The sequence below is a fragment of the Eublepharis macularius genome, chromosome 15 (genome assembly GCF_028583425.1).
Source record: "Eublepharis macularius isolate TG4126 chromosome 15, MPM_Emac_v1.0, whole genome shotgun sequence".
Lineage (NCBI taxonomy): Eukaryota > Metazoa > Chordata > Lepidosauria > Squamata > Eublepharidae > Eublepharis > Eublepharis macularius.
The window spans coordinates 28,440,062-28,454,400 of NC_072804.1; positions in this window are offsets into that span (position 1 = coordinate 28,440,062).

Consider the following 14,339-nt stretch of genomic DNA (forward strand, 5'->3'; position numbering starts at 1 on the left):
ATCCACACCCCTTTCCCACGAGATGCTTGGGGGGGGGGGAGTTGCTCATAGATACATTCCAGTTCATCGGGGGGGGGGAGAGAGAAGTGTACACAATCGTGGAGGAGGGGGGGATTCACTGTCAAGAAAAAAGCTCTCTCATCCTTTCCCGGGCAGTGTTAGCCTCCCCCAGCCCCCCTCCTCTGAGCACAAGCAGCCTAACTCTAAGTGACCTGTTTAAAGGGAGCGCCCCCTCCCCTTCCCCCTCCTTCCATTTTGGCCTGCTAAGCCTCTTTCCTAAACTGTCCCTCCCCGCCCCCCTTTGCCCATTGGGATGAGGGAAGGATGTCCCTGGCTGGATCTGAGAAGGGGGGGGGGGTTGATCGCTTCCTTACCTTCTCTAGTCAATAACTACCCTTTAAAAAGAAAGGATAGCTGAAATTTGGGAAGTGTCTTTCCTTCTTCTCCTCTATGAGTTCAGGTTGTTACAAATTGGGTTGAATTCTTTCTATGGAAAACTCTGCGGCGGGGGCGGGGGGGGGAACTGCTTGGGATACAAATAGTTTTTTAGCACTTTTTTGATTCTTTAAATAGTTCAAAATTATCTTGAGCGGCGAATGGAAGCCTAGCGTCGGATGGGGTGTTTTTGTTGGTTTCTTGAATTTGAATTCTTCGAGGGGTAAAAATGGGGTGGCGAAAGCGCTCTCGATGAAACGGTGGACTTTTTTCCTGGCTGAAACTTTTAAAAAACAACAACACACTTTTAACAAGCTGTAAATATTTTTTTTAAAATTGCAATCCTGTAACAGCTGCAATAAAGCCCTTTACAAGCCAAAATTAGAAAGACGGATATTTAAAGGAATGGGGGGGGGGGAGGGAATCCATCCCTTTTTCCTGACTTCTCCCCATAGGCCGGCATTATTATTATTAATAATAATATTCACTGTACCCCCCCAAATCCTAGGAAATTAAATCAAAGGGATACCCTGATATTTACAAAGCCGGAGGTGCAATCCTAAACAGAGGCACACCGTTCTAATTCTACTGTAACAGTGCAAGGCTATTCCTGTTTACTCAGAAGTAAGCCCCACTATGAGCAATCACTCCTTTAAGGCTATAGACCATTTAAGTACGGATAGGACCGCAGCCTTTAAGCCTCATTATTTTCTCGTTGTTTCTACCCAGGGTGTCAATATTCCCCCCTCCCAAACTCCCCTTTCAGATTAAGAGACTCTATTTTTAAAATTGTTTTCAGTGAATAAGAGGACGCCGTTGTCGATCCGAATACTTTTTCTAAAAAACAAACCCACTCCCAACATGTCTTCATGAAAGCAGAATTTTTTTGGGTGGGGGGACAATTCCAGATTCTTGGGCGAGGGATCAGGGCAGAGAGTGCCACACACGATTTTTGAATACCATTTAGGAGAAGGGGAGTCTGGAGCTGGGACGATTCTCCCCAGTACAGCCCTTTAAATTCCATCTCTTGATACTTTGACAATAACACAGTCGCACCCCGATATTTGTGTAATGATGTCTATATTACGCCCCACGGCAACACGGCGGAGCTGATTGATTGAGCGGGGGCGGCGCCTGGTTGCTGTTTAAATGGCCATCAGATCACATGAGAAGCGATCAATGCCCTCAAGGTGCTGATGGATGGGGGAGGAATGGGGGGGGGGCGGAGCCCAGGAGACCGAGAGAAGGAGCCCGGTGGGGGCGGGGGGGGGGCAATCTTCTCCTTTATCCGAAGCGATTTGGTTTTTTTCCACCCCACCCCCGACTGAGGCAGGGGGCTCTTTTCTTGGTCCTCGCTGGCTGCAGGCTCTCGTTCTCCTTCCAACGATCAACTGATTTGACATTACATATTGGGAGCGGAAATGACCCATGTAAATAGCCTGGTCGGAGTGTGTGTGTGTGGGGGGGGGGCACTAGATCCATCTTGAAATCAGGCTGGTTGCGGGGAGGGGGAGCAGAGTGTTCGTGCCTGATTCTGGGAGCCTGAGACTGGAGCGGATCCTCTAGGACCAGGAGGAGGGGAAGGGCGCGAGTTCAGCTCCCCTCGCCTCCCCCCTCTCCGATTTTGGGGGAGAGATTTCATGGCTGGCCGAGGACAATGGCCGAGTGACCAGTGCGAGCCCGCGAGGCAGATCGCCCCTCCATTTCCGGTGCTCGGTTCAAACTGGACAATGCCAGCGAGCTATTCCCCTGGAGCAAAACAGATCTGTTTAAAGGGACAGCGCTTCATATTCGAAACCCGCTCCTACCTCTCCCCCTGCACCCAGCCCCCTGTTGTCCGTCGTGCAGCCTTGCCCACTCCTTCCCCCGACACTTTTTGGACTCCGATCTCGATTCAAATCCTGAAACCAGAAGATCATTTCTCCCGAGAAAGCCTGATCTCTCGACGTGTCACCTCTTTAAGTTTTAAGATATTCTCACCTAGGCATCCCGCACTGTAAACGTGTGAATGCACCTTAGAGAACACGACAGGGAGGTTCCCGTGGGAAGCCCGATGGGCTGCAACGCACAGTTGCGTGTACACTTAACCTGATATTGAAACAGGCCCCTGAGATCATACTAGGTAGGCAGGTGAAGACAACCGGATTCTTCAAAGTAATGGAGATAAGCGTCATTTTAATGGGGATCGACCACCATCTATACGACCCAGCCCCACATCCAAACCGTGCAAATTCAGCAAAATGTCCTTTCTGTCGTTATAAATCGAGACTTGCCTGTTAGTATAGAGCCTTTGAAAAATAAAGAATTGGGAAGGGTCAGTACATTAGATCTAGTTTTCAAATATACCAGCAGAGAATCAAACACAATTTAGCAGTTTGCCACAATCGCCTCCATACTTCACGGCCACAGAGTTTGGGGTCGAATCATGCTCTCCCTGTGTGCTTGCAAACGAAATGGGAGGGGACTATCAAAGCCTTTTGTACCTTCCCATGGGAGTTCAGAAATCGTTAAAATGAAACTCGTTATTCTCTTCTCATTTTTTAAATAAAAAGTTCCCCTGCCCCTATTAGAAACTGAACTTTTAAAAAAGTTTGTGCTGGGTGTAGCGGGAAATAGGATTGTTTAATATTGTTGTGGCTTAAACGCACTGATTTGGAAAGCTTTTTTAAAAAAATGGCTTATTTTTAAAATATTCCGATATTCAATTGAGGCAGGTGAAAAGTAGTCCTTTTTGAGAGCTGGCTCGCTTGTCCACGTGGGAACAAAATGACCTCTGTGGGAGGGAAACGGGAGTCTCTACACCAGGACAGCCAAGCCATCGCTTGGATTGCCCCTCAAATACATAGGCTGGGCAGCTCGATATAGAAGAATTCCTCCTCTTGGCCGACTCCCAGCCGCAGAAGGGCAGGCTCAGAAAGAAGGAAATCAGATGCCTTCTTCCCCCTTCTCTCCAGTACTGTCCTCAGCCGATCTGAAAGAGGCAGACTGAAAACAGCACCCTCGCCTCAAAGAACTTAGTCGTTTGCAGAGGGGGGAGGGGAATCCTCTCTCTGGCACCAGAGACTTACAGTGCAATCCTAAAAAGAGTTACTCCAGTCTAAATCCATTGAAATCAGTGTGCTTAGACTGGAGTAATTCTTCTTAGGATTGCACTGTTAATAACCTCAGAACTGGTCCAGGGAGGATTGCGCCACAAGCTTGAAAAGATTGTATCCATTTTCTCTGTATTTATTTATGGCTTGCTGAGACGCTGGGGTCAAGGCACTGCTTGGCCCGACCTTTTCCCCGCAGCCTTTTGTGAAGTCTGAGCTGCATTTCTCCTCTGAATAGTACGTAAACGGATAGTTATAGGACTGGCAACTCAGGAAGATGAACACCTGATTTTAAATGACATTTCTGGCTGGCATCTCCAGCCCGCGTGTTTAGCACAGCCTAGGCTCTATATTCTTTTCTGCAGCTCTCTTTGGGTGGTAAAGGAGAGGACTCTGCGAATGGAAACAATGTTGCCTTCATGTAATTCATCATGCAAGACAATGAAAAACTTGCAACACCTTGTCACGTTTATTACGGCATAAGCTTTCCGAGCTAGAGCCCCACTTCTTCAAGTGCATGAAATGTTAACCCAAGTTGACAGAAATACATAGGTGCGATCAGAAAGCGTCGTTATTACATAAGGCCAGAAGGTCAAAAAAAATCCGGGCTGTGTGATGAAGTGGTGCAGAATACTTACGAAAGAAAAACAAGAGTAAACGCGGTCCGGTAAAAGCGGGAATGGATGACTTCGCGTTGGATAAAGAGGGTTCTGGAACAGCACCGTGCTCTGTCCAGAGTGCTGAACCACCCGACGCGCGGGAGCTCTACCTCTCTCCAGGGTCCTGAAAGACAAACTGCGCAGGATTCGGAGAGAACGCATTTAAACCGAAATCGGGAACCCAACTATTACTAAACGCAGCATTTTAATACTTAATACAAAATGAACTAAATAAACCAAATCAACAATTGGTAGGACTTGTTTCATTCTTTAACTAAGCTCGTTTTCAGAATCGCCCCATTCACACAAGTAAATATGTTTAACAGTACCTGGAACCCTTACCAACCTTTCCAGCAACAAGACAACTGGGATGTGTCATATATACATTGACCCTCCTAGGCAAAGGTTATTTATGTTAGGTACAGAAAGACACTAGAGCCAGTTAGAACAATTAAAACAATTAAAATGCCCGCATCGACATGTGGTTGGACTAGATTATCTCAAAGGTCCCCTTCAACTCTCCCAATCAACTCTCCAGCAGCAATTTTAAAAGATCTATGAATTAGGGATGCAATATTACAGTACACTCCTAAGCACATTTACTAGGGCGTATTGTATGTAGAGGACTGGGGAAGGCAATGGCAAACCACCCCGTAACAAAAGTCTGCCAAGAAAACATCGTGATGCGACATCCCCCCATGGGTCAGTAATGACTCAGTGCTTGCACAGGGGACTACCTTTACCTTTACTTTTATTGCATGTATTATTCTGCTCTTACTATATTTCTTCTACTTTACTAGAATTCGAAGACATCCAATGAAGCTGATGGGCAGTAAATTCAGGACAGAGCAAAGGAAATACTTCTTCACACAAGGAGTGATTAAGATGTGGACTTCACTGCCAGAGGGTGTAGTGATGGTCACAGGCTTCAGCAGATACATGTAGGATAGGTCTATTCGTGGCTACTGGCCATAGTGACTCCACATTCAGAGGCAGTAAACCTCTGAATCCCTGGGCCAGAAGGCAACATCACGAGCAGGCCTCGGCCTCTATGCCCTGTTGTTGGCCCTCCATAGTAACTGGTTGGCCACCGTGTGAGACAGGATGCTGGATTAGTTGGACCACTCATCGGAACCAGGAGGGCTCTTCTTATGTTCTTATGTTTTGTAATTCCATTCTCTGTGTTGTTCATTTTTATTTATTTCTTTACTTCTTTTATAGCCCATCTTTTTCACTGGAACTCAAGTCAGATAACAAAATATAAAACAGTTCAATCATACAACACAAAATATCTAATAAACAATGCAGCAGGACGAGGTTTACAGAATTCATGTCCAATACTACTTTTTGTTTACACTGTTTTCTAATTTTGTAACCCTAATCTCATTGCATTGTTTATTAAGGTAAAGGTAGCACCGAGTCATTACTGACTCATGCGGGGACATTGCATCACGACGTTTTCTTGGCAGACTTTTTTTACGGGGTGGTTTGCCATTGCCTTCCCCAGTCATCTATGCTTTACCCCCAGGAAACTGGGTACTAATTTTACTGACCTTGGAAGGATGGCTGAATTAACCTTGAGCTGGCTACCTGAACCTGGCTTTCACCAGGATTGAACTCAGGTTGTAGGCAGAGCATGAGCTGCAGTACTGCAGCTTACCACTCTGCGCCACAAGGCTCCTAGTTTATTACAGTAAATTTTGTAATCTACCTCGAGCCTAAGAGAGAAAGGTGAGCTATAAGTATTAAACACAGGAGTCATTTACCTCTGAGTAACTTTGCATAGGATTGCACTGTTAATCTTTCTGTCTAGTACAGACAAGTAATTTATCAGATGCATAAATCCCCTCCAATCGTGACATATGGTAGCAATAGAGTGCAAAAGTATGTAACAGTCTGTCTCTCTAATCCCCTGCATACTTGGAGGCAACACAGTGGGATAATAATTCCTCCACCATCATTTCCCATAAACCCCAAGTGGATGACATGTCCTATTCATCAAGCACCATGCTATCCAGTGCTAACATTATTGCCAGCCTAGAAACCTATTGGCTCCTAGATGGGGAACAGAGGATGGACTAAGAACTGGAGCCTAAAGCTTTGTAGGACCAGGCAGAACAGAATTGACCCTGGAAATCAGGTGAGGAGTCAGAGCCAAGGCTAGGGTTGTCAACCACCTGAAGAAAAAAAATGCCCTGCCCATTTAACATATGCTTAATGGGATGTTATTTTCCAGGTGAAGCTATTTATCCATGTGCTATGACAAGGTTCACCTGCCCATTTGCACACGTTAAGACTCTGTTAAAGGGGCAAGACATTTTTCTGGTTGATTGTTGGCAACCGTAGCCAAGATGGTAGCCCTGAAATCTTGATCTCAGCAGTTATTGCCAGTGGACAGGCAGTTGCTGGGAAACTCATATACCTCACTAGCATCTGAAAATACCAACATTTGTTTGACACACACAAAGGCAGGCCTCGTGATTTTTTCCACATTTGAAAAACTGCTCTGAGTACAGCAGGTGGTACCTTGGTGAATGAGACAATGGCCAGCCAACCAGCGCATGCACAGAGGACCCATGGCTAAAATGACATCATCTTTGTGCATCCAGTCCCAATATTATCCAGCATTACCCCAAACACAATACATTTCAAGGGGAGTAAGTTCATACATCTCTGACATGCATGCATCTGACATGTGTGTATGCGTACAGTTTGGTGTAGTGGTTAAGAGTGTGGGACTCTAATCTGGAGAGCTGGGTTTGATTCCCCACTCCTCCACCTGAAGCCAGCTGGGTGACCTTGGGCTAGTTACAGTTCTCTGGAGCTCTCTCAGCCCCACCCACCTCACAGGGTGTTTTGTTGTGGGGATAATGATAACATACTTTGTAAACCGCTCTGAGTGGGCATTAAGTTGTCCTGAAGGGCGGTATATAAATCGAATGTTATTATTATTATCTGTTAAATAATGCTTTCTTGCACTGAAATGCATTTAACACTTTTTCTCATGTTCTGAAGTTTAAATCTATTGCTTTAAGTTCCATCCTCAGCAAAGTTACATGTTGTTTGGTTCATACCAGTCTTCTTTCCGCTGACTAAAAATTACCATAGGAAAATGGTGAAATACATCTGTTATGGTTTATTTACTTCATTTATACCATGCCTTTGATCCAGTCAGGAGCCAGAACAGCTTATATCATTCCTCTACTTTTAACTCACAACAACCTTGTGAGGTAGGTTAGGCTGAGAGTGTGTGACCAGCCAAAGGTCAGCCAGCAAGTTTCCATGGCATAATGGAGATCTGAACCTGACTCTTCCAGTCTGATACTCTAACCTCACCACTACACAACACTGGCTCATTTTGAAAACTGTGGAAACTAGAAACTTGATTACTATAGAAATCAGATTTCCAGGACGTGCAAGCATAAATAACATTTAACATGGATTGGTTTGCTAATTCGCTCAGGGAATTTTCTTGGCCTCACCCACCTCACACACAAAATATGAAGATATTAATACTGGCCTCCCTTGCAGGGCTGTAATAAGAATTGCGGAAAGAATGAACATGAAACATTTGGAACACTTAGAAGAGTTATTTATGTGTTTTACAACCTGCCTTTCTCCCTCCCCTGTGAGATCTTGTTCTCCCCTCACAATTACTCTTTGAGGCAGGTTAGGCTGAGAGTGTGTGACTGGCCCTACAACACTGAGCAATCTTCCATGGCAGAGTGGGACATTCAAATGTGGATCTCCGAAATCCTAATCTGACACTCTAACCACTGAACAATGCTGTCTTAACACTGTACAGCAGAGTTACGTAGATCTGGATGCTCCATTTAAACCAGTTTTGAGTCCCCATTCCTCCACTTGAAGCCAGTTGGGGGACCTTGGGTCAGTCACAGCTTTTCCAGAGCTCTCTCAGACCCACCCACTTCATAGGGTGATTGTTGTGAGGATAATAATAACACACTTTGTAAACCGCTCTGAGGTGGTGTTAAGTTGTCTTGAAGGGCGGTACATAAATCTAATGTTGCTGCTGCTGTTGCTGTTGCTGTTGTTGTTGAAAATGTAGGTAAATTGGAAAAGGTTCAAGAGGGTAGGGAAGATGGTTTGGAGTCCAGATAATCAGTCCTTGGATGAAAGATTGAAGGAACAGAGTAGGGTTAGCCTGGAAAAAAGAAGAGAAATATGATCCCTTTTTCAAATACTCAAAGGTACACCCCCTGGAAGAGAGGTAAGATTTGTTCTCTACTGCTCTAGATGGCATGACTAGAGCGATTGTTATTTCAATGTAATATTGAACAGAAGGAATGTTTTAACAATAAGGGTCTTATCATAGTGTTTTGGAGATAAGTGATGATGAGACCCTTAGATAAAGTCAATAATTCTAGGAAAATTTGAAGGCAGTAGGAAAAGAGAAAGACCCAAAATGCAATGGCTTGATTCAGTAAAGAAAGCCACGCCCTCCAGTTTGCAAGATCTGCAAGATGTTTTAGAAGTCTTTCATTCATAGGGTTGCCATAGCTCGGAGGCAACTTGACGGCACATAACACACACATTTAAGGGTGGGGGTAGCTTTTTCTCATGGGATGTCTTCAAGCAAATGTTGAAAACCATCTGTCTGTGGAGCTGCTAACAGGTCTGGACAAAAATGTGCTGTCACTTTAACAAAGGCTTAATTTGTAGAAATGTGCAGTTGAAACTCATCACAGCATGGAGGTCAATAAACATTACCTAGTAAACCATTTCCCATTCTACATCTATTCAAAGAACAGGACATGTTTATCCTAGCAAGTTGGCAATCCTAGTTCAAACTGAGACTCAGTTCATATAGGGGTTAGAGTGCTGAACTAGGACCGTGGAGCTCTGGGTTCAAATTTCTACTGGCTGTGAAACTTACAGGGTTACCTTGGGCCAATCAGCCTCACCTACCTCAGAGGGTTGTTGTGAGGATACATTGAGAAGGTATGCGTACCTTCTTTGATCCTTGGAGAAGGGTGGGATTAACATGCACTAAATAAACATTTTTTAAAACCACTTTCTGCACCAAGAGCCCTGGATATCTGCAAGACTCGGGCTTCCTAGAGTCTTCTATACAGAGAAGTCATTCCAAAGTGAGAACTGTGTTGCTATATGGTGAAAACTGTATTGCCCTCTTCTGGTCCCAAGAAGAAATGCCAGCAACCTCTTGCACTTCATGTATTCTGGTTAAAGTTGAGGTTTCTTCTGAGCATTTCACAGACTGCTTCGTCTTTTATATGTTTACTCAGAGTAGGTTTGAAAAACAGACTAGAGGGAAAAGTCAATTTAGGCTGCATTTGTGCTACTAACAATCAGCCAGAGAAGCTTTTCATGGCCTGAAGGGAAACATGAAAACCTGTAAAGTTAGTGGTTCTGTGAGCCCATTAGAACCTTCCCAACAAAAAAGGGGAAACAAATCTGTAGTCCAGGAGGTGCAGTTGGTACAGACTTAGATTATTTCTGTGATTTATGTTCTGCTTTTCCATCTAGAGTTTTCCACAGCAACCAACAATCCAAAGTCTATTGAAGTTGGTGGGCTCAGTAAGGGTGTAAACTGCTATAGCATACTGGTTAAGTGCCTGGCCTGTGAATCAGTACTCTGCTAGTTCAGCTCCCACTATTGCAATGAATTCTGCAGATTGCCATTGGTAAGCCACTCCTCTCAGCCCCAGCTTCCCAGCTGTATTGTGGGGATAATAATAATACCACATTCGTTCACTGCTGTTACTGGGGCATTAATTTATCCAGAATAGCAGTATATAAGTATTATTATTAAACTTTGCTTAGCATTGCACTGTAAGCACAACACAACTCAGGTCTAATGCAAGACAGTGAGAGCATCAGATTAAATAAATTTAAAAATAGGAATTGAACACATCAGAAATTGTCTTATACTGAGGCAGATATTGGCTTGCAAAGGTCAGTCTGGTCCACTCTGGCTGGCAGCTGATCCCCAGGGTCTCAGATGGTGGTCTTTTGCATCAGCTACATCCTGATCCTTTTAAACTGGAGACACTGGGGATTGAACCTGGGACCTTCTACATATAAAGCAAATGCTCTACCACTGAGCCATGGTCTCTGCTCAAAGGATATCACGAATTCAGGCACTTGATCAATCAAAGCAGGCAAAGTGTCTTTATGATCGTCTCTCTTCAACTCCAGAAAGATGACATCCAGAAAGATAAGAATATTCACACAGATCTTTTCGTTTCTCATATTGGCGTTTTGTTGTTTACAAGCTGGGGAATTGTCTAGGGGGAGATTATTGGGAAACACACACACCCTGAAAAAAATCTCTTCCTAGAGAATTATTTTTTACTTTAATATTCTTAGATTCTGCTTTGGGGCCTTAAAAGGCTCCCAAAGTGGTTAAATCAAAAAGAGCCCAGTAGCACCTTTAAGACTAATCAACTTTATTGTTGCATAAGCTTTCGAGAATCACAGTTCTCTTCGTCAGATGCATGCATCTGACGAAGAGATGCATCTGACGAAGAGAACTGTGATTCTCGAAAGCTTATGCAACAATAAAGTTGATTAGTCTTAAAGGTGCTACTGGGCTCTTTTTGATTTTGCTACTACAGACTAACATGGCTAACTCCTCTGCATCTATGACCAAAGTGGTTAGTAATCTAAAAACCAAAAGTTATAATTGCATCTACTTATGAAGAATATTTATTTCCTGCCTTTTCATTCGAGATTCCTATTCAAAGCATTTTACAAAACAAGCCACACGAAATCACCATACAATAATCAGCAACCACTAAAATCGTTAGTAGTGCCAGAGAATTTTTAATTTTAAAATATCTTAAAAGAGCAACAATATAAAACTATTTACACATATAAACATTAGGTACGATCAGATTAATATATAATTGTCCCACAGTCAGGCAATTCAACTTGAAAGCTGTCTGGAACAAAGAGGCCTGTAGAGACAGCTCCACTCTCATCTCTGGTGACAGGGAGTTCCACAGGTTGGGGTCAGCAGTTAAAAACATACTTCTGCAGTTCCCAACCAACCTCATTTTTGGATAAGGTTGGTTTCCTGCTGGGAAGTACCAGACCTTAAACTTGGGCAAGCTGATATGAGTGGTGACGATCCTTCAGGCACTCTGAATTCAACTCATTTAGATCTTTCAGGGATGACATCAACATCTGGAACTGAGCCCAGAAACAAATTGATAACCAAAGGAGTTGCTGTGGCTTGACCACAGCACCACAGCAGACGTGGCTGTTCTTGCTCCCAAGTTTTGTACTAATGGCTGTTTCTGAACTGTCTTTAAGGGCAGCCCTCCATGCATTGTAGTAGAGCAATCTAATCCAGATGATAACCAAAGCATATGTAAGTAGAGCCAGCTCAGTCTTTTCCAGGAACATCTGCAGCTGTCAGCGAATGAGCAGGCAAATCCCCATGCACCACTGCTTCAGTTTTTCTCCTCTTCCTAGTTGCCCTCCATATCCCATCCTTCGTGGGCTGTTTGTGTTAATTTATAAACTCATATTTTTTTCTGCATACCTAGTCCCTCTTGAGTATGTAGAGATCCTTACCTTGTTTGTGGATGATCCCCTTGGGCTGTTTTGTTTATTTTATTATTTATTTACTTCATTTATACCCCACCTTTCTCCCTAGGGGGGAAACAGCTTATGACATTCTCCTCCCCTCCATTTTATTCTCACAACAACCCTGTGAGGTAGGTTAGGCTGAAAATGTGAGACTGGCTCAAGGTCAGGCACCAAGCTTCCACGGCAGATTGACAATCCAAACCTGGTTCCTCCAGATCTTCATCTGACTCTAACCTCTACACAGGGGTCATTTCGAAGAAAAAGAGCTGGAGGAACTCATTAGCATAACTCACTAGCACATGCCACGCCCCTTGACAGCACTAGAATTGTGTCATTAGCATAACTGATTTGCATATGCCACACCCCCTGACATCACCTATCCTGGCTGTTTTGGACCCAATCCTGGCCATTCAGGGCCGAAATTGGGCCCAAAATGGCAAAAAGGGGCTGAAAAAGGCTGGAAAGGGGCCCAAAATAGTCAGGATCAGGCCGCTGCTGAGCGGGAGAGGGATCCACCACCTGTCAGAGGCCCGATCTGGGCTGTTTCGGCCCCAATCCAGGCCGAAACGGGCACAAATGGCTGAGTCAGGTGGGCAGGGCCACCTGACATGTGACCTCTTTGGGGAACTGCCAGAAATGCGTTCCTGCGCATTCCCCCTCAAAATGAGCCCTGCCTCTACACCATACTGTCTCTCTTTTACAGGACACTCCCATGCTCCAGCCCTGATTTGCAAATCTGAATGTTTGAGCACATCCTATGCTGATATCTGGCACATTTGCTTTAACTGGGTTCCTGCTGCATTGAACCCAGAAAATGCTTCTATCCACATGGTTTATCCTACTGACACCACACGAACAGGTTCTGCTTCATCGGTATATTGACCCTGACATTAGATTGAACCAAACGGACAGGAGCTTTTAAATGTATGTGGCCCTGATGGGAACCCTGATGCAGAGTCAGCCCCTGAACCTACAAGGGTCTGTATTATCTACTCTGACTGGCAGTGGCTCTCCAGAAGCCTCGGGCGTAGGTCTTTCCCATCACCAACTACCTGGTCCTTTTAACTGGAGATCCTGGAGACTGAATTTGGGAGTTTCTGCATGCCAACCCAGGTTTCTGCCGCTAAGCCAGGGCTCCTCCACCTAACATAGCTTTTCTGCAATACGAACCTACCCGTACATTCAAGTCTTCTAAAGAGTTTCTGTGCTTCTCTCACTGCCTCTGAGGTTAGGCAGGAGTCTTATCAATCAGAGAGGGCCCCGTTTGGACCAGTCTCTGGAACTCTTCTCCATGAGATCTTCAGTGTCCAGGGTAGATTGAAGATGTTTTTGTTCCAGTGGGCAATAAGAGGATGAGGATCAGAGGATACCCTGATGTTCGGCATTATTTGCTGAGTTTTTCTGAGAATGTGTAGTAAATTGATCATTTATCTTAGTTAACCTTTGGCAGTAGCGACTTTGAATGTCCATATGAGAAGAGAGTGGGACGTACATTTTTAAAAACAGATTTTCTTTTCCATATTCACTTGCCCAGCCTGAAATGAGAGAATTGCATACATATATATGTGCACATGTATATGAATGCTGGTACGGTGATAACAAGAGCCATATTTGAATCTCCGCTGTGTCATTGGAAGCTTAGTGGCAAGGCAATCCTAAGAACGCTTTCCTGGGAGTAAGCCCAATTGCTTCTGAGCAGATCTGCTTAGGATTGCTTTCTGGGTGACCTTGAGCCAGTAACTCTGTCTTACCTACCTCACAGGGTTGCTGTGTGGATAAAAATGAAGGAGAGAAGAACTCTCTCCCTCATTTGTTTGGATCCCCAACAGGGAGAAAAAATGGGGTATAAATAAATACAATAAATCATACAATATGTGAATCTGGAAACATGAATTTGCTAAATGAAATTAATATGAAGGTATTTAGAGATATACACATGAATGCTGAGGATCACAGAATAAAATGAATGCCTCAAGAAGGAAAAAATATATTTAACTTATCTCCAGACATTCACAACATAAATCTGTGATCCTTATCATTCACGTGTGTGAATGTCACACAAGTCCTATTAAACATTCAATGCTTTTATTTAGCAAATTCTTACTCTATCTTTTTTGCTGCAGAATTCTTGAAGTGGGAAACAGTTTGTAAAAACAAAACAGCAGCAAAGCTCTGTGTGAGAAGGACAAAAACCAATCCCAATGTTGATAGAATCCGTTAAAAAGCAACCACACACCCAAAGGAAAAGTCTGTATGAAATACAACTAAGTCTTTTAAATCCAATTTCAAAAGCAGAGGGAGCCATCCTAAACTGGTCTACTTGGAAGTAAGTCCCATTTAATTCAATGAGCTTACTCCCAGGAAAGTGTTTTTAGGATTACAGCTACAGAATCCCAAACCTGATGAACTTCATGAGGGCTGAATTCTCTAATCTGGCAATTTATAATATGCAATTGACTTGAGGGGAGGGGACTTGAGTGGCTGTCTTTGTGTGCTTTCCTGATTGTGTTTGATTAATTTTGTAGCTTTGTTGTATTTTATATTGCTTTAACTATTTTTTTTTAAAGATACATTA